A 21,818-nucleotide genomic window follows, 5' to 3' on the forward strand; every position below is an offset into this window, starting at 1 on the left:
AGCTACATTTTGGTTCTTACTGAGGGAGCCCTTCAAAAAGCAAAGTTTCTTAATGTTCAGTGATAACATACATATAATATAAGAGCTGGTAATCCTTGACAGGAAATAATTAAATCAGAACTATAAAAGGAATTGAGATTTATTAGTAAACACTCTGGCCAAAACCATGAAGGAAATAGTTCCCACATCACTCTGCTCTTTTGCTCTGGGAAACGTCACCAGTGATGTGCGGATTGCAAATCCAGTGACCTCTCTTCTGTTCTTGCCCTTGCTGACTGCTCTGTGGTGTTTGACACTGGTTGACAGGTCTTTCCTTGAGATGTTAACCTCCTTTGGCTTTAGAGCCTTCTGCTCTCATGATTCACTTCTGAATTTGGTCCCTCTTTCTTAGGCCCTTTCACTGCACTCTTTCTCCTCTCACTTCACATGTGACTCCATACATTGATGAATTCTGCTTCATTTACTTAGTCTGTATGCAAACTTCCAGCTGAAGTCCCCTCTGCCTCTGTCATTGACCTTAACCCTCTTCAGATCTCCACACTCTTTGTCAGCAGCCATTTGTGGGGCATAACCACCTGAGTATTCCCAAGGCACTTGCCATTCTTCACATCTAAAGGGGCAGTTCAGTGTCTTCTCTAGACATCTGCCTGTCCCCTCCAACCCATCCAGTTTCTTCCTCATCCTGAATCCCACATCCTGAGTTTGGATTTCATGGTGTGTTGAGAAAGCATTTAAGGGGGTTAGAACCATATCGCTATGCTCATACAAGTTTCGCCTAATAAATATTTCGGTGATACAAAAGATTCTGCAAGTGGCCCAGAGGAATGTGTAGACTTTAAGGGCCTTCTGAGAGGAAGCCCTCCAGGTGTGGTAACTGCTCAGGCACCATGAATCCGCTCCAGGGGCCAGTGGCAGAAGGGCCTTCAGTGAGGTAACAGCACTGTTCTATCAGCCTTACCTGCCAGAAGCTTATGCTACTATAAAGAGAATCATGAGGACTTCTCTGGTGGTACAGTGGTTAAGAATCCGCCTGCCAATCCAGGGGACACGGGTTCGAGCCCTGGCCCGGGAAGATCCCACATGCTGCGGAGCAACTAAGCCCATGCGCCACAACTACTGAGCCTGCGAGCCACAACTACTGAGCCCGCATGCTGCAACTGCTGAAGCCCGCACGCTTAGAGCCCATGCTCTGCAACAAGACAAGCCACGGCAATGAGAAGCCTGCGCACTGCAATGAAGAGTAGCCCCTACTCACTGCAACTAGAGAAAGCCCGCTCACAGCAACAAAGACCCAACACAGCCAAAAATAATAAATAAATAAAATAATTTAAAAAGAAAAAAGAGAAAGAATCATGAGGTTTTGGTCAGAGACCTGTTAAGCTGTGAGGAATGCCTCATTATACTCCACATTGACTTCAGTTGCTTGTATAAACTGGACCCCACTAACTTGGCATCATGCTTTGCTGTCATAATGCATTTTCACACATATTATCTAATAGAAAGGAAGTGGTGTAAGAGAAAGGCAGTCTAGGGACTTCCCTGGAGGTCCAGTGGTTAAGACTCCGCTCTTCCACTGCAGGGGGCATGGGTTCGATCCCTGGTCGGGGGAACTAAGATCCCACATGCCATGCGTGGCCGAAAAGGGAAAGAGAGGGAGAGAGAGAGAGAGAGAGAGAGAGAGAGAGAGAGAGAGAGAGAGAGAGAGAGAGAAAGGCAGTCTAGCATGGCAGTTCTCAAACCTCGAGGTTCATTGAAAAAACACATTCCTATACTGCACTCTTAGACAGACTGAGTGTGAGGGTCTGACTACCCTTTGAGTAACACCAGTGGTGGTTCCCAAACTGGGTGTTAGAATTTATTAAAAATACAGCCTCCAGTGCCCCGACCTAGAATTAGTTCAGGAGTAGGATCTGTGCTCAGAGTTTGAGGGCTCTAAATACTACAGGTGATTCTGCTCTTGCATGTTCAGCAGATTGCCCCCAGGGAGCTGCAAGCTGGAAATGTACCCTCCCTGAAGGTGGGATAATGTCAATTTGCTCATCACCCCTAACACAGAGCCTGGCGCATAGAAGGTGTTCAGTACAAGTTTGCTGACTAATTACTGCCTTCTACTCTGTGCTCTCCATTGGTGTTCAGTGTTCTCTAGCATAGTAGAACCATTCCGTATTCTCTAGCATAGTAGAGGGGAGATATCTGTATGGCAATGAATGAAGTATAAAGTGGTCCCTTCTGAAATTCCTGTTTGGTATGACTCAAGAATGCCTGAGTTCATCACTGAATGTATTTCTTCCTCATACCAGAGGAAGTTTGAGATAAATGTTTTCTGTTCTTCTACAAAAAAATGCTACATTCATAAAAACGAAAGGCAGTTCTTAGGCTTATGTTGGCCCCCCACAGATATCCAACTGCCATCCCCTTCCATGCCTCTCATAGTCTTAATTTTTGTGCTTTCTTACTGCCTAAATGCCTGAACTCCTGAGCTGCCTTCCCCGGGAACCAGGGTCCTCTGGCCATTGGCTTTACAATTAAGCACCGTTCCCCTCAACAAAGCTAATAATAAAAACCAAATGTGATTAAATGTCCCATTGAATCTTTACGAGAACACTTTGTATCTGGTGGCATGTTACCATTTCACAGATGAGGAAACTGAGATTCAGAATGATTATGTAATTTGCTTCAGGTCACATAACTTGTAAATGGTGATGCTGGGATTTGAACAAAGCTTGGTCTTAATTCCAGAGCTTGTGCTTGAAACCCTGTGCAAACAAATATAATTTTATTTAAATGAAATCATTGGATACCATGAGATTATAAGTTATTAATTCTTTGCAGAAAGGAAGAGATGCTTAAATGTTCTAGGAGGGAACTTTGGTCTGTTCCCATATGGTCTAGAATTCCTTATTCACAAATTTTCAGGGCTGCTTCTCCCTTATGGTAGTATGGAGATCCCTGCTGCTGCCCTGTGATTTAGGTGCACACAGGTAAAGAAACTCCCCATCCTGGGGATGGAGGTGTTGGAAATCAGGAGCAGTAATTTTACTGTTCTGAGGCTGCTCCTACTGACTTATTTAATACTTTTTTCCAGAAAATGATTTGATAATGAGTCTTTCACTGCTGAACATCTACTTGATATTTATGTTGTACATGCTTGTATTGTAAATGCTCATGAAGTCCAGAAGGGATTCTTTCATTCAGGCACTGTGGCGTGTAGAGAGGTAATCTCTGTCCTCTTCCCGGCCGTCTCCCAAAAGAATATAAAATCTGAGAAGAAATGGAAATCACAGCTCTAAAGACTTAAATGGTGGCAGCTCAGAGAGGCAATTTCCCAGTACAACATCGCCACCTGCCGGATGCAGGCACTAAGTACACCCCTTTTAAAAGGTGGGGTGGCTATTAATGTGTTGCCAAGCTGAACGCCTGATCCATGCATAGAGGGCTTAGGACTCTGCAGCCTGCTGTCCCCACTTTTGGGTGGGTCAATTCAGACTTGACAACTAATAAGGAAAAGTTCCAGTCTACTTGCTTGTCAAATGGAGATTGTATAGTTAAGGACACAGTGACCTGGCCCCAACAGCATCTCAGTGTATATGAAAAAGGGGCAGCTATTGTTTTGGAGAAACTTTCTTCTCCATTACGTGTACAACCTGAAATAAATCCATTGGTTTAATGGGGCCCTTGACTCACAGAGGTTCTCCTTAAAGCCTAACCCTTGTTCACTGGTGGTTTGGCTTAGTTGGATCCTGTTAGTGTCCACCGGGCTGCTTCAGCTGTTCAAGTGCTGCTCAATATATACCATCTTGAAAACTGGTGTGGTTGTCCACATAGTGGGCAGAACTCAAGGCCATTCTCATAACTCTGGCCAATACTCCTTTTGATGAAAGATTTTTTTTTTTTATTGATTCTTGGGATATTGCCAATGAGTTAGCTGCCTGGTCTGCTATCTGGTCTGTCAATTGAAATACTATAGACTCATAGATTAAACAACCCTGGCACCTCTGATGGGAACACTTTAGACCCAAAATGTGTAAGGGTGGGGGCAATTAATAACCTCTTTGTCCCCTAGATCCACCACTGCCACTTGAGTCACATAGCAGCGGCAGCTGACATTCTGTGGACATGGCTGATTCTTAATTCTTCTGCTGTGCCTGATGCCATCGATAGCAGCTCTCAACACGGACCCCCTTTAAGCAGGTACAAACACACGGGCTGGCACAACCTTGTTTCATTCTGACTGTTATAAATTCACGTGCTTTTCTGATGCTTGAGAGGTTTTAGGTTATGCCAGCTACAACCACTCAGTGACACTGCCCGTGCGACTTAACCAATGTTAAGACTGATCCAAATCAAGTTTAATGAAAAACCTGATCAGAATTACCTGTGCCTGTTTGGGTTTGCATATGACTGGAAATGGGCCATAGAATATCTCTCCATTGGGGATGGATGTTTTTTTTGTTTGTTTGTTTTGTTTTGTCTTGGGTGTTTTTTTGTTTTTTTTTGTTTTTGGCTTATCTGTTGCCTTTTGTAATTATTGGCAATGACACCAAAGATCAGCAGGTCTGTGTAAACTCTGTTTCATGGCTTGTAATGGATAATGGACTGGCCTTACACTAGACTACATCCTGACTGTCTGAAATAAAATCCTCTGGTCTCCCCGGGCCAGTTGTCTGACTCCAGGACCCCCAAAGGCATATTTGAGGTCAATACTACAGGCTAACTTTGTCTGGCTTGTTTGGAGTCCTATTGATAGTAACCTTAATTAAATGCTGTATGAGGCCATTTGAACAGATTCAGTTCTAGCCTCTGTTAGTTAAATTAATCGGAGTGGTCAACAGAGTGGCATGTTTGTGAATTTTGCCAGAAGCCAAGACGTGGAGGGACAACAGGTAGATTGATGGGGAAGGCAAACTTTCATGGGCCCTGAGCAGCCCTGCACATTTTTGCTGGGTATGCCAAGTACGCAAGGTCCCGACTACTCTTTACCCAGGCCGTTCCTTAGGGTGGTGATTACAGAGAGCGGCTTTGAGCACTGCAATTATATAAAGTTAGGCATTTGCTTCAAAATTACTAGGTGGGGGGAAGAATTGAATGAGGGTATAGATGAAACAATATTGTCTAAGAATTTATGATTGTTGAGTCTGGGTCATGGGTACATGTGGGTTCAAAGTGCAGACTTTGTTATCGCCATAAAAGCAGTGAATTCCCAAGCTCAGTGCTCCTCTTCTGTAGCACAAACCCGTTGTATGTATTACATCCTTCTGGACCCTCCACATCTCTCCCATGGGACCCGAGGCAAGGACTTGATGCTCATGCTGCTCGCTGTGCCTTGAGTAATAACATTTTTCTTTGACTTAGGAGTCTCCTGTCTCCTGCCCATATTCATAAAATAGTAACAGGCTCTTATTAGCTTGTAAGTAGGGTAAAATCCCAAACCCTGATAGGTATCTGTGTTTTTTGGGGAAGGTGAAGGATGCTCTGGTGTTTGCTTGAAATCACCAGGCATAAATTTAGTTGTGTAATTTTGTTTTTACATTGAGGGGAAAAAATTCAGTTTATTAAACTTGTCTTGCAGCTGTGCCAAATTCTGCAAAGCTGGAAATTTAGAACTTTTTAATTTCGTCACTTTTTCAGCTTTATTTAAAAGATTTAAAATAATGAAAAATCTCAGCCATTTACAAAAGTAGAGATATTAGTATTATGAGCATCCATATAGACATCACTCAGTTCAACTGGCTCATAGCCAGTCTTCTTATTTCTATATCTGCTTCCCGTCTCTGATAATTTTGAAGCATGTTTATAAAATCATATAATTTCATTTGTAATATGTTTTATTTTAAAATCATTAACTGGAGTTTGCTTTGTTTTAAAGTATCTGTATTCTTCGAATTTCTCAAGAGCTATTTTGTGCACATAGGATATATTGCTCCACTAATAATAATTATAAAAAAAGCATCACAGTTCTCCTTCTCCCTGACACCTGAAATATTTTGGAGGTAACCAAAGCTGTACATAGTGGTAAATGTATCGCTTAAGCTTTTTATTTTAATAAATCTACATAAATACACATGAAGTTGACATTATTATATCACCAAAAGTTGACTCTAGAAGAAATGAAAAACTTGGCTAGTACAATAATCACTCAAGTAATAGGAAAAGTTATCAAAGAGATACATTCAAAAATGTTCTTACATGAGATGATTTTGCCTTTTAAATGGACTTTTTTTTTTTTTTTTTTTGCGGTACGCGGGCCTCTCACCGTTGTGGCCTCTCCCGTTGCGGAGCACAGGCTCTGGACGCGCAGGCCCAGCGGCCAAGGCTCACGGGCCCAGCCGCTCCGCGGCATGTGGGATCCTCCCGGACGGGGTCACGAACCCGCGTCCCCTGCATTGGCAGGCAGACTCCCAACCGCTGCGCCATCAGGGAAGCCCTGGACTTTTTATTATGGAAAATATAAACGTATAAAAAAAGCATAAAAATCTTTAGAATGAACCCCCATGTACCTGTAAACAAAAAGAACAAAGAGTGTCACCCTGATCCAAACCGTCAAATGGAAACCCGCTGCAGTCTCCCACGCCTTAGCACGCCCAGTCTTAGCACACCTAGTCTTAGCACTCCTGAGGGGAATTCAGGATGGAGAAAAATGGGAAAATGGCATTCTGTGCTTTGGGTATGGGGCCACTAGATAGTTAAGATGCATATCTAAGGAAGAATTTCAACGACCCCAGATTCTTGCATCTTCCCATTCATAGAAAAACACTAAAGTCATTAGCTTGATTAGCTTGAGATATCTTTTTTTGTAATTAGCAGTAACCTTTCGCCAAGATGTATGCTTGACTACATGTATTTTCCAGCCAAAAAATTCATATATAAACTAGCTCCTCCCCTACCTCTTCAGAGCAGTTCCTCAGAGCTACCTGAGAGGCTGTCTTCTGGGCTATTGTCCTCAATAAGGTCTCCAAATAAAACTGAAACTTACTACTTTTACATCATATGTTTTTTTTCAGTCAACATACCCATGACCCAGACTCTACAATTATAAATTCTTGGACAATTTTCTTTCTTCTATATCCTCACTCAATTCTTCCTCACACCTGACAGTTTTTGTTTTTTTTTAAATTTTTACGTTTTAATTTATTTTGAGTTTTGGCTGTGTTGGGTCTTTGCTGCTCCGCACAGGCTTTCTCTAGTTGCAGCGACAGGGGCTACTCTTTGTTCCTGTGCGCGGGCTTCTCATTGTGGTGGCTTCTCTCATTGCAAAACATGGTCTCTAAGCACGCGGGCTTCAGTAGTTGTGGTGCGTGGGCTCATTAGTTGTGGCTCTCGGGCTCTAGAGCACAGGCTCAGTAGTTGTGATGCATGGGCCTAGTTGCACCGCAACATGTGGGATCTTCCTGGACCAGGGCTTGAATCTGTGTCCCCTGCATTGGCAGGCAGATTCTTAACCACTGCGCCACCAGGGAAGCCCAACCTGACAGTTTTGAAGTAAATACCTGTCTTTATACAATTTCATGTATTATATATTTTGTTTTAAAAATGTAACTATAGTATCATCACGTAACAAAGTTAAAAATAATTCCAAAAATCATAAAATATCCCATGTTCAAATTTCCCTGTCTTATAAAGTTTTTGGAACAATTTATTTAAATCAGGCCCATTATCTTTTCTCTGTTAAGTTACAGATTTACACTCTATTTTTTTTCTTGTAGTTTATTTGTTGCAGAAATAATTGTGTTCTACCACCTGGATTTTGCTAATTGCATCTCCATGATGTCATTAATATGTTCTTCTGTCCCCTGCAAATAGATACATGTATCTTGAAGCTTGATTAGATTATGGTTCCCATGTTTTGCACAAGAATACTTCAAAGATGATACTGTGTACTTTTATCAGGAGGTATATAATACAGTAAGTCCAGTACATACGAACCTTCAAGTTGTGAAATTTCCAGTTGCAAAATTTCAAAGATGCATTCCATCGAAGTCAGGCGTGAGTGAAACTGCAGCTTGCCCTCCATCTCCTATTGCTGACGATCCTTCAGCCCTACCATCTCCCACCTCCTCTCCCTCCTCCAGTCAGTAACTCTTCTTGCCTGTTCACTTGATGCCAGCTCCTGTATGCCAGCTGTTGTACTGTACCACTATACCTTTCAAGGTACTGTACTGTAAGATTAAAAATGTGTTCTCTATCTTTTGTGTTTGTTTTTTATATATTATTTGTGTGAAAAGTATTATAAACCTATTACAGTACAGTAGTATATAGCCGATTGTGTTAGTTGGGTACCTAGGCTAACTTTGTTGGACTTAGGAACAAATTGGACTTACGAACTTGCTCTCGGAACAGAAATTGTTCGTATGTAGGGGACTTACTGTATCTGACTGTCTCTCTTTTTTTGTGAATGTGAGCAGGCATTGATGAGCAATGTTTAGACTCATTAATCATTAGGGGTTGCAAATGACGATATTCTAATAGAATCTCTTCAAGTTGAGTCCTTTTGACAGAACTCAGTCATCCTTGATACTGTTCTTTTTTTTTAAACATATTATTTAAAAAAATTTTTTAAATTTATTTTTGGCTGTGTTGGGTCTTTGTTGCTATGTGTGGGCTTTCTCTAGTTGCAGCGAGCGGGGCCTACTCTTCGTTGCGGTGTGCAGGCTTCTCATTGTGGTGGCTTCTCTTGTTGCGGAGCATGGGCTCTAGGCACGCGGGCTTCAGTAGTTGTGGCACATGGGCTCAGTAGTGGCAGCACGTGGGCCGTAGAGCACTCAGGCTTCAGTAGTTGTGGCGTGCGAGCTCAGCAGCTCCATGGTGTGTGGGATCTTTCCTGACCAGGGATCGAACCCATGTCCCCTGCATTGGCAGGCAGATTCTTAACCATCGCACCACCAGGGAAGTCCCTTGATACTGTTCTTGCTTTCTGGTGTAACAAGAGCTTCCTTACTTGCTTTGTACATTTTCTGCTCCTGACCTAGAATCTGCCATTTCTCAAAGGAGCCCTGGTTCCTCTTAGTGGGAAATGGTATTTAGAGTCATAACCTGGGCACTAGGGGTCCTCATTGCTGTTGGATTGGTCTTTGTAGAAACACTGCCTTTTCGGTGGATATAGTTTTTGTTTATTTGTTTATATAATACATCATTAAAAAAATTAAATATTATTTATGATTATTTAAATGATTTTTATGGTTGCAAAGTTGTGATATTGTGATTTGTAGTAAGAAACATATGTTTGGTCTTTGTCCCTGATCCTGGCACAGAGCTCCTAAAACCCTTGGGATTTCCTGAGTGATAAGAGCATAAAGGTGTCTTTTGTTATGTTAATGACGTGGCTTTCGGAAATCACCTAAGGATGGGACCTGTTTGCCAGAGGAGCTAACCTGTGATTAGGGCTGGAACTTTTAGTCCAAACCCCTGGTCTCTAGGGAGGGGAGAGGGGCTGGAGGTTGAATCAGTCATAGCCAATGATTTAATCAACCCAGTATATGTAATGAAGCCTCCATAAACCCCAAAGGGACAGGGTTTGGAGGGTTCCAGACTGGTGAACATGTGGAGATTTGGGAAGACTGGTGTGCCTGGAGAGGGCATAGAAGCTCCATGCCCTTTCCCCATATTTTGCCCTGTGTGTCTATTCCATCTGGCCGTTCCTGAGTTATATCCTTTTATAATAAATTGATGGATCTCGTAAGTAAAATGTTCCTCTGAGTTCTGTGAGTCATTCTAGCAAGTTAATTGAATTTGAAGGTCATTGGAGCCTCCAATCTACTGTTGGTTGGTCAGGAGCACAGGTGATAACCTGGGCTTGTGATTGGTGTCTAAAGTTGGGGGTGTCAGGGGGACAGTCTTATAGGATGGAGCCTTTAACCTGTGGGATCTGATGCCATCTCCAGGTATAGTCAGTGTTCAGTTGATTTGTAGGACACCTAGCTGGTGTTGAAGAATTGCTTGTTGGTGTGGGGACTCCCACTCCACATACACACCTACATGGTGGAATTGTTCACCAGAACCTCTTAAAGTCAAATCTGTAAAACAAGGTAAATGTAGAGAAGTCTAGCTTCTGTCCCAATCTTCTTCAACCTATTCTTTCCTACCTCCAATGGGTATCTTGTTTTTTGATTTTTTGGTTTATCCTTCAACTTAATTTAATAAAAGTAAATATGTGACTGTGTTCTTATTCTTTCCTTTCTTAGACAAACAGCAGCATCCTACACACATTTTCTCCCTCTTGCCTTTTTTTTTTTTTTTTGCCTAACCACGTATCATGGAGATCACTCCATGGCTGTATATAGTGCCTTTTCTCATTTCTTTTTATGACTTTATAATATCCTATTATGTGCATGTACCATTGGTAGACTTTTGTCTCCAATCTTTGCTATTATGAATAGCATTTCAAAGAAAGATCATATATCTTTCTGCATAGAGTACTAGCAGTGGTATTGATGGGTCAAAGTGTAAGTCCATGTCATTTTTGCTAGATATTGCCCACTTCTTTTCTGTATTAGTTGGGTTCTATGATGGACTGAATGTTTATGTCCTTCCAAAATTTATATGTTGAAATCCTGACTCCCCTAATGTGATGGTATTTGAAAGTGGGCCCTTTGGGAAATGATTAGATCATGAGGGTGGAGCCCTCATGAATGGGGTTAGTGCCCTTAGAAGAAGAGTCTAGAGAGCTAGCTAGGTCTCTTTCTGCCATGTGAACATACAATGTTAGCAGTTGTAACTTCTTCTGCAACCCAGAAGAGGACTCTCACCGGGACCCGACCAGGCCAGCACCTTCATCTTGGACTTTACCTTTCAGAACCATGAGAAATAAATGTTTGCTGTTTTAGCCACCCAGTCTATGGTAACTTGTAATAGCAGCCTAAACTGACTAAGACAAGGTCACATTTGGAAACAGAGACCACACCAGTTATGTGAACCAAAAGAATTTAATATAAAGGCTTGTTCATTAGGTATAATGTTATTAATAGCTGAAGGTAAAAAGAGAACTTTAAGGTATCAAAAGGCAGCAACTGTAGGCAGCTGCTCCCAACCCTCAGTTGAGGAAACTTAGAGGAGAGGTCCTATGGAGCTGCAACTCAGAACTCCGAGGAGATGGCACTGCTGGACTGGTGGGAGGTTCTGAGTCTGATACGGGGAGTCTTATGGGCCTGGGGCCCAGGCCTTGCAGGAGGAGAGGGCCAGCTGATTCTGATGTCTCTGTGGGAGACAGGGGTTTGCAAGTATGGGGAAAACTGAAACTGAATTTGGCTGCTGCTCTGCAAAGGTACCTGCTGCTGCAGAGTGAAGGCACTGCAGGGCCGGCTCCTGGGAACGGCAAACAAACAGGAAGCCCCCAGGAAGCAGACAGGAAGAAGCAAGTCCCTTCGTCTTCCTGTAGCCTCTCAGGCTCCCACTGACACATCCTAACTTAGAGCCACCTGACCAAGCAGAAAGGTGGTTGGAGAGTCCTGGCCCCAGGATCAAAAAGCAGAGTACAAAAGGTTAGATTTGGAGCTGAGAGGCAGCAATTTCATAATCTCCACAGGTGTGGTAGAATTGTTAAGCATTTCAATTACCCAGTGCCTTTTCACCACAGCCTTAGCGATGGAATATTTCATCAGACTTGCAGATTTTTGCCATCAGATGGTTCTTTTAAACAACAGGTAATTATCCGCCCTATAAACTGTTCTGAAGTAGAGAAAAAGATGGAAGATATAATAGTTCTCACTGCTTTTATGTTTATCATGCATAATGGCTTTAACAATGCTTGTAAAGCACTACACAATTATACAGAAACACAGCTGACACAGACTAATGGACAACTCTATGACCAAGGATAAAATGGTTGTGCAAGATGGCCTAAACCATCTGTTGGCAAAAGTGAACAGTGGAATCTTCTGTATTTCTATCCCTTGGAAATTTTAGTTTATCCTGCTCAGATTTAAGCCTAGAACAGCTTTTGCTATAAATTAAGACTTTTCGTTAAAAAACGTTTTTACTCCTTGCTTATTTTAAGATTACTTACATAAAAGGGACCATTTAGAAAATACCCCCGTAGTTTGTTTTCATTTCATGTATATTTTGACATTCATACATATTTTTATGAAGGCCAATTTCTCATCTACAATTTTTATACCTGTACTGATAAAATAATTGTTTCTTGACTTCTCCCTAGCTAGGCATCCCAGTCTTTTAAGTATATTGAGGATCAAAATATGCCTCCTGCTGGGGAAAATCACTCAGAGTTACATCCTCTTACATTCTAGACACATTCTTCATTAAGTTTTGAAATCTTTGATTGAAATCTGTAAAGGTTAAGTCATCATATAAATAGCAGCACTATTAACAATCACAAAATTAATGAGAATAATAATGAGCTCAAGCATGTAAAATGCCAGAGTTAGCATAAACATTGTAATGCCTCTTTGTATGACATTTTTGTTTTTCCATAGGGAAAAGTTCTGTGAGCTTTTTCCCTAAGTGGAGCCAATACGTTATTACTGCAAATAAACTGCTCATTATCTAAGTTGTTTTTGCAACTTTTGGAGAAAGCAAAATGAGGTATTCATGAAGGAGACATTTATGGCTGTGCAGTGAAATAAAAAAGTGGTTTTAAATAGAAATTAAGAACAGTTCTATACATCACTTTCATTATCATTGTAAAAGTAAAATAAGTACACTGCAGAAAACTTTGAAAATATACCCATGTGCACATACACACACAAACACACACACACGCACGCGCGCGCACACACACACACACACACACACACACACTCCATTAAAAACTGCCCATAATCCTACCACCCATGAATGACTTATCACTGGCAGTATGTTTAGTTCTATTGGTCTCTGTCTTATCTCAATAGTGGGGAACACACAACAGGTAGTTTTGTATGTTGCATTTTTGTCAAAACATAACATCAAAAACTTTTCTCAGACCATTGAAAGTTAATTGAAACCATGATTTTTGTATTGCTGCATAATATTGCATCACACAAATAGATTGTATTTCATTGCGTTGGCCAAAAAGTTAGTTCATGTTTTCCATTAAGATGTTACAGCAAACCCCGAACGAACTTTTTGGCCAACCCAATATTTAACCATTGACCATTCTACATTTTTAGCTATGTAAAAATTTCCTTATTTTTCCATTATAAAGATGAACATTTTTATGCATAAAATTCTGACCACATTTATAATTATTTCCTTTGCACAAATTCCTAGAAGAAGGGGGTCTTCCCTGGCAATCCACTGGTTAAGACACTGTGCTTTCTACTTCAGGGGGCACAGGTTCAATTCCTTGTCAGGGAACTAAGATCCTGCATGTCACACAGCATGGCCAAAAAATAGGAAAAAAAATTCCTAGAAGAAGAATTGCTGGGTCAAAGGGTTTGTACATTCTTAAAACTTTTAAATTATGTTTATAAATTATCCTCCAGAAAACTTATAATAGTTTAAATTTCCACCTTCTTAGGCAGAATAACTGTCTTTTGGGATCCTTCATAATGCTGGATATTAATTTTTTTTAATTTGATGGGAGAAATTGATAATTTGTACTTGTTAAAAATTTCTATTTCTTGAATATTAATTTATAAATAAAATTATAAGATCAAAATATTCCTGATTTAGCTTTGATCAAAATTATAGCTGAAACCAGAGGCCACACATTTCAGTAGCAGGAATCTTGAGAAGAAAAATAATTGTTGACAAGGATGGTTTGAAGGTGTAAAGCACTGAGATTTTATGCTATTAAGGAGATGAGGGCAAAAGCTGAAAACTTGATGTTTTTAAAGTGTAATATTAACCAGAACCACACTGTTTTGGTTACTATAGCTTTGTAATATAGTTTGAAACCAGGAGATGTGGTACTTTCAGCACTGTTATTTTCAAGATTGCTTTGGCTATCTGGAGTCTTTTGTGGTTCCATATGAATTTTTTTTTTTTTTTTTTTGCGGTACACGGGCTCACTGTTGTGGCCTCTCCCGTTGCGGAGCAACAGGTTCTGGACACACAGGCTCAGCAGCCATGGCTCATGGGCCTAGCCGCTCCGCGGCATGTGGGATCTTCCTGGACCGGGGCACAAACCTGTGTCCCCCGCATCGGCAGGCGGACTCTCAACCACTGCACCACCAGGGAAGCCCTCCATATGAATTTTAGGATTGCTTTTTCCATTTCTGTGAAAAATGCCATTGGAATTTTGGTAGGGGTTGCATTGAATCTCTAGATTGCTTTTAGTAGTATGGACATTTTAACAATGTTAATTCTTCCAGTTCATAAACGTGGGATATCTTTCCATTTATTTTTGTCTTCTTCAGTTTCTTTCATTAATGTCGTATAGTTTTATTGGTTAACCAAGTAGATCTTAAGTGTTTCACCACACACACAAAAAGGGCAACAATGTGAGGTGTTGGATGTGCTCATTAGCTTGCTTGTGGTAATAATTTCTCAATATACATATATCAAATTATCACATTGTATACCTTAAATATACAATTTTTATTTGTTAATTACACCTCAGTACAGCTGGAAAAAATGGTTTAGCCCTTTGGGAAAAAGAAGTATAAATATTAATTAGGTTGGAGAATAAAGTTCTAGTCAAATTTTATATATATATATATATGTATAAATATATTTTTGTCATCATGAATTTGGATCTGGCTAGTTTATCAGCAAGATTTTCTCCAGTGACACACTGATTTTTAACTTTGAGACTATTTTAAAAAACTATTTTGGAGTAGAAAATTTTATTTATTTAACACAGGTTATAGACATTTATATTTGGATTTCATACTATTTCACTAACTGATTATGACTTTATTAACCTTGTTATAATTAAACAAAAATATAAAAGATTCTCTTGGGCTATATGGTAGAAATATTTGGTATTTAAAGCAGAAACATTTAAAAACCAAACACAATTAAAAAATTACAATAGCAAGTATTGATGAGACTGTGGAGAAACTGGAACCTTCATACATTACTGGTGAGACTGTAAAATAGTGCAGCTACTTTGAAAACAGTTTGGACATTTTTCAAAGGTTAGACACACTTACCATATGTCCCAGCAATTCTGCTTCTAGGTATAAACCCAAGAGATATGAAAACATATGTCCGTATAAAAATTTATACATGAATGTTTATGGAAGCATTATTTATGATGGCCAAAAGTAGAAACAACCCAAACGTCTGTCAACTAAAGAATGTATAAACAAAAAGTGGTATATCCATATAATGGAATATTATTTGACAATAAAAAGAAATGAAGTATTGATACATGCTACACCATGGGTGAATGTTGAAAACATCATGCTAAATGAAAGAAGTCAGTCATAAAAGACCACATATTGTATGATTCCATTTGTATGAAATGTCCAGAACAGGCAAATCCTCAACAAAATATTAGCCAATCAAGTTTACCAACTAAATAAATAAGATAGTATATCATGAAAAAGAGATTTATCTCAGGAAAGCAGGAGTGGTTCAACATTCAAAAATTAACCACTGTAATTCACTGTATCAACAGACTAAGATAAACTATAACTACCTCAATAGATGGAGAAAAATCATCTGACAAAATTCAGCATCCATTCATAATAAAAACTTCAGCAAACTAGGAATAGAAGGGAACTTCCTCAACCTGATAAAGGGCATCTATGAAAAACTTACAGCTAATGTCATACTTAATGGCAAAAGACTGACTGCTTTCCCTGTAAGATCAGAAACAAGGCAAGGATGTCTACTGTTATCACTTCTATTTGATTTTGTTCCATATACAAGCCAGTGAAATAAGCCAGGAAAAAGGATAAAAGGTATACAATCTGGGAAGAAAGAGCTGTATTATATTCGTAGGTGACATTAATGACTATGAGGAAAATCCCAAAGAATTTACAAAAAGATTACTAAAACTAATATTAAGTTTAGCAGAATTTTAGGGTACAAGTTCAATATATAAAATTCAATTGTATTTTTATAAATTAGCAATAAACAGTTGGAAATTAAAGACCAGTACTATTTATAATAATATGAAAATTATACAATACTTAGGTATAAATCTAAAAAAATATGTGAGGGATCTGTATGTGGAACTACAAAACACTGATGAATGAAATCAAAGAAGAGCTAAGTAAATAGAGAGCCATACAGTGTTCATGGATTTCAAGCCTTAATATTGTTGGGATATCAGTTCTTTCCAAGTTGAACTGTAGATTCAATGAAATACCAATTAAATCCAGCAGGATTGTTTTGGTAGAAGTTGATAAGCTAATTCTAAAATTTCCTATGATGGAAAGACAAATGAAATAGAATATCCATAACAATTTTGAAAAAGAAAAATCAAGCTGAAGCATTCACTGTACCTGATTTCAAGATTTATTGTAAAACTATTTTAATTAAGTTAGTGTAGTATTGGCAAAAGAATAGACACATAGATCAATGCAGGAGAATAGAGAGTCTGGAAATAGACATGCATACATATATGTATCTTTTTCAAAGTAAATTGATTATCAACAAAGGTGCAAATGTAAGTCAATGGAAAAAAAGGCAGGAACAATTATATATCCATATCTAAGAAAATCGGTTTCAACCCATACCTCATATTATATTCAAGAATTACTCAAAATAGAGCATATTCTTTTTTTTTTTTTACCAAAATGTTATCTTTACAGTTTATAGAATACACAAACACATGTTTAACTAGTTCCCTCCACATGGTGGAATTTAAGGTGACTTTCAAGTCTCTATTTGTTTTTGTTTTAATTTTTGAATTTTATTTAATTTATTTTTTTATACAGCAGGTTATTAGTCATCAATTTTATACACATCAGTGTATACATGTCAATCCCAATCGCTGAATTCAGCACACCACCATCCCCACCCCCACATGGATTTCCCCCCTTAGTGTCCATACGTTTGTTCTCTACATCTGTGTCTCAACTTCTGCCCTGCAAACCAGTTCATCTGTACCATTTTCTTAGGTTCCACATACATGCGTTAATACATGATATTTTTTTTCTCTTTCTGACTTACTTCACTCTGTATGACGGTCTCTAGATCCATACACGTCTCAACAAATGACTCAATTTCGTTGCTTTTTATGGCTGAGTAATATTCCATTGTATATATGTACTGCATCTTCTTTATCCATTTGTCTGTCGATGGGCATTTAGGTTGCTTCCATGACCTGGCTATTGTAAATAGTGCTGCAGTGAACACTGGGGTGCATGTGTCTTTTTGAATTGTGGTTTTCTCTGGGTATATGCCCAGTAGTGGGATTGCTGAATCATATGGTAATTCTATTTTTAGTTTTCTAAGGAACCTCCATACTGTTCTCCATAGTGTCTGTATCAGTCTACATCCTCACCGACAATGCAAGAGGGTTCCCTTTTCTCCACACCCTCTCTAGTATTTGTTGTTTGTAGATTTTCTGATGATGCCCATTCTAACTGGTGTGAGGTGATACCTCATTGTAGTTTTGATTTGCATTTCTCTAATAATTAGTGATGTTGAGCAGCTTTTCACATGCTTCTTGGCCATCTGTATGTCTTTGGAGAAATGTCTATTTAGGTCTTCTGCCCATTTTTGGATTGGGTTGTTTGTTTTTTTAATATTGAGCTGCATGAGCTGTTTATATATTTTGGAGATTAATCCTTTGTCCATTGATTCGTTTGCAAATATTTTCTCCCATTCTGAGGGTTGTCTTTTCGTCTTGTTTATGGTTTCCTTTGCTGTGCAAAAGCTTTGAAGTTTCATTAGGTCCCATTTGTTTATTTTTGTTTTTATTTCCATTACTCTAGGAGGTGGATCAAAAAAGATCTTGCTGTGATTTATGTCAAAGAGTGTTCTTCCTATGTTTTCCTCTATCCATTTTGAGTTTATTTTTGTGTATGGTGTTAGGGAGTGTTCTAATTTCATTCTTTTGCATGTAGCTGTCCAGTTTTCCCAGCACCACTTATTGAAGAGGCTGTCTTTTCTCCATTGTATATCCTTGCCTCCTTGGTCATCGATTAGTTGACCATAGGTGCGTGGGTTTATCTCTGGGCTTTCTATCTTGTTCCATTGATCTATGTTTCTGTTTTTGTGCCAGTACCATATTGTCTTGATTACTGTAGCTTTGTAGTATAGTCTGAAGTCAGGGAGTCTGATTCCTCCAGCTCCGTTTTTTTCCCTCAAGGCTGCTTTGGCTATTCGGGGTCTTTTGTGTCTCCATACAAATTTTAAGATTTTTTGTTCTAGTTCTGTAAAAAATGCCATTGGTAATTTGATAAGGATTGCATTGAATCTGTAGATTGCTTTGGGTAGTATAGTCATTTTCACAATGTTGATTCTTCCAATCCAAGATCATGGTATATCTCTCCATCTGTTGGTATCATCTTTAATTTCTTTCATCAGTGTCTTATAGTTTTCTGCATACAGGTCTTTTGTCTCCTTAGGTAAGTTTATTCCAAGGTATTTTATTCTTTTTGTTGCAATGGTAAATGGGAGTATTTCTTTAATTTCTCTTTCAGATTTTTCATGATTAGTGTATAGGAATGCAAGAGATTTCTGTGCATTAATTTTGTATCCTGCAACTTTACCAAATTAATTGATTAGCTCTAGTAGTTTTCTGGTAGCATCTTTAGGATTCTCTATGTATAGTATCATGTCATCTGCAAACAGTGACAGTTTTACTTCTTCTTTTCCAATTTTTATTCTTTTTATTTCTTTTTCTTCTCTGATTGCCATGGCTAGGACTTCCAAAACTATGTTGACTAATAGTGGCGTGAGTGGACATCCTTGTCTTGTTCCTGATCTTAGAGGAAATGGTTTCAGTTTTTCACCATTGAGAATGATGTTTGCTGTGGGTTTGTTGTATATGGCCTTTATATATTTATTATGTTGAGGTAGGTTCCCTCTATGACCAGTTTCTGGAGAGTTTTTATCATAAATGGGTGTTGAATTTTCTCAAAAGTTTCTGCATCTATTGAGATGATCATCTGGTTTTTATTCTTCAATTTGTTAATATGGTATATCACATTGATTGATTTGCGTATATTGAAGAATCCTTGCATCCCTAGGTTAAATCCCACTTGATCATGGTGTATGATCCTTTTAATGTGTTGTTGCATTCTGTTTGCTAGAATTTTGTTGAGGATTTTTGCATCTATATTCATCAGTGATATTGGTCTGTAATTTTGTTTTTGTAGTATATTTGATCTTTGGTTTTGGTATCATATTGATGGTGGCCTCATAGAATGAGTTTGGGAGTGTTCCTTCCTCTGCAATTTTTTGGAAGCGTTTGAGAAGGATGGGTGTTAGCTCTTCTTTAAGTGTTTGATAGAATTCCCCTGTGAAGCCATCTGGTCCTGGACTTTTGTTGGTTGGAAGATTTTTAATCACAGTTTCAATTTCATTACTTGTGCTTGGTCTGTTCATATTTTCTATTTCTTCCTGGTTCAGTCTTGGAAGGTTATACCTTTCTAAGAATTTGTCCATTTCTTCCAGGTTGTCCATCTTATTGGCATAGAGTTGTTTGTAGTAGTCTCTTAGGGTGCTTTGTACTTCTGCGGTGTCTGTTGTAACTTCTCCTTTTTCATTCTAATTTTATTGATTTGTCTCCCTCTTTTTCTTGATGAGTCTGGCTAATGGTTTATCAATTTTGTTGATCTTCTCAAAGAACCAGCTTTTAGTTTTATTGATCTTTGCTATTGTTTTCTTTGTTTCTATTTTATTTATTTCTGCTCTGATCTTTATGATTTCTTTCCTTCTGCTAACTTTGGGTTTTGTTCGTTCTTTCTCTAGTTACTTTAGGTGTAAGGTTAGATTGTTTATTTGAGATTTTTCTTGTTTCTTGAGGTAGGCTTGTATAGTTATAAAGTTCCCTCTTAGAACTGCTTTTGCTGCATCTCATAGGTTTTGGATCGTCGTGTTTTCATTGTCATTTGTCTCTAGTTATTTTTTGATTTCTCCTTTGACTTCTTCAGTGATCTCTTGGTTATTTAGTAACGTATTGTTTAGCCTCCATGTGTTTGTGTTTTTTACATTTTTTTCCCTGTAATTCATTTCTAATCTCATAGTGTTGTGGTCAGAAAAGATGCTTGATATGATTTCAGTTTTCTTAAATTTACTGAGGCTTGATTTGTGACCCAAGATGTGATCTATCCTGGACAATGTTCCGTGTGCACTTGAGAAGAAAGTGTAATCTGCTGTTTTTGGATGGGATGTCCTATGAATATCAGTTAAATCTATCCGGTCTATTGTGTCATTAAAGCTTCTGTTTCCTTATTTATTTTCATTTTGGATGATCTGTCCATTGGTGTAAGTGAGGTGTTAACGTCCCCCAATATTATTGTGTTACTGTCAATTTCCTCTTTCATAGCTGTTAGCAGTTGCCTTATGTATTGAAGTGCTCCTCTGTTGGGTGCATATATATTTATAATTGTTATATCTTCTTCTTGGATTGATCCCTTGATCATTATGTAGTGTCCTTCCTTGTCTCTTGTAACATTCTTTATTTTAAAGTCTATTTTATCTGATATGAGTATTGTTATTCCAGCTTTCTTTTGATTTCCATTTGCATGGAATATCTTTTTCCACCTCCTCACTTTCAGTCTGTATGTGTCCCTAGGTTTGATGTGGGTCTCTTGTAGATAGCATGTATATGCGTCTTGTTTTTGTATCCATTCACCAAGCCTGTGTCTTTTAGTTGGAGCATTTAATCCATTTACCTTGAAGGTAAATGATATGTATGTATCATACATACATACATATCATATCATACCTTGAAGGTAAATGATATGTATGTATCGATATGTATGTTTGTATGACCATTTTCTTAATTATTTTGGGTTTGTTTTTGTAGGTCCTTTTCTTCTCTTGCGTTTCCCAATTAGAGAAGTTCCTTTAGCATTTGTTGTAGAGCTGGTTTGGTGTTGCTGAGTTCTCTTAGCTTTTGCTTGTCTGTAAAGCTTTTGATTTCTTCTTTGAATCTGAATGAGATCCTTGCCGGGTAGAGTAATCTTGACTGTAGGTTCTTCCCTTTCATCACTTTAAGTATATCATGCCGCTCCCTTCTGACTTGTAGAGTTTCTGCTGAGAAATCAGCTGTTAACCTTATGGGAGTTCCCTTGTATGTTATTTGTCATTTTTCCCTTGTTGCTTTCAATAATTTTTCTTTGTCTTTAATTTTTGTCAATTTGATTACTATGTGTCTTGGTGTGTTTCTCCTTGGGTTTATCCTGTATGGGACTTGCTGCACTTCCTGGACTTGGGTGGCTATTTCCTTTCCCATGTTAGGGAAGTTTTCGACTATAATCTCTTCAAATATTTTCTCTGGTCCTTTCTCTCTCTCTTGTCCTTCTGGGACCCCTATAATGTGAATGCTGTTGCGTTTAATGTTGTCCCAGAGGTCTCTTAGGCTGTCTTCATTTCTTTTCATTCTTTTTTCTTTATTATGTTCCACAGCTGTGAATTCCAACGTTCTGTCTTCCATGTCACTTATCCATTCTTCTGCCTCAGTTATTCTTCTATTGATTCCTTCTAGTGTAGTTTTCATTTCAATTATTATATTGTTCATCTCTGTTTGTTTGTTCTTTAATTCGTCTAGGTCTTTGTTAAACATTTCTTGCATCTTCTCGATCTTTGCCTCCATTCTTTTTCCAAGGTCCTGGATCATCTTCACTATCATTATTCTGAATTCTTTTTCTGGAAGGTTGCCTATCTCCACTTCATTTAGTTGTTTTTCTGGTGTTTTATCTTGTTCCTTCATGTGGTATATAGCCATCTGTCTTTCCATCTTGTCTGTCTTTCTGTGAATGTGGTTTTTGTTCCACAGGCTGCAGGATTGTAGTTCTTGCTTCTGCTGTCTG

The 21,818-nt window shown here is 38.6% G+C and overlaps 1 protein-coding gene across 2 annotated transcripts in view; it reads left to right on the forward strand.

The window, feature by feature from the left end:
* The window catches only part of LOC307189655 (uncharacterized protein), a 2,229,222-nt gene that overhangs the window by 54,654 nt on the left and 2,152,750 nt on the right, over nt 1-21,818 (forward strand). For both annotated transcript variants that reach the window (XR_013829263.1, XR_013829264.1), the window contains one exon: nt 4,064-4,191. The gene's annotated coding sequence lies outside the window, so the exon portion shown is untranslated. The remainder of the gene's footprint in view (nt 1-4,063; nt 4,192-21,818) is intronic.

The sequence above is a fragment of the Stenella coeruleoalba genome (genome assembly GCF_951394435.1).
Source record: "Stenella coeruleoalba genome assembly, chromosome: 7".
Lineage (NCBI taxonomy): Eukaryota > Metazoa > Chordata > Mammalia > Artiodactyla > Delphinidae > Stenella > Stenella coeruleoalba.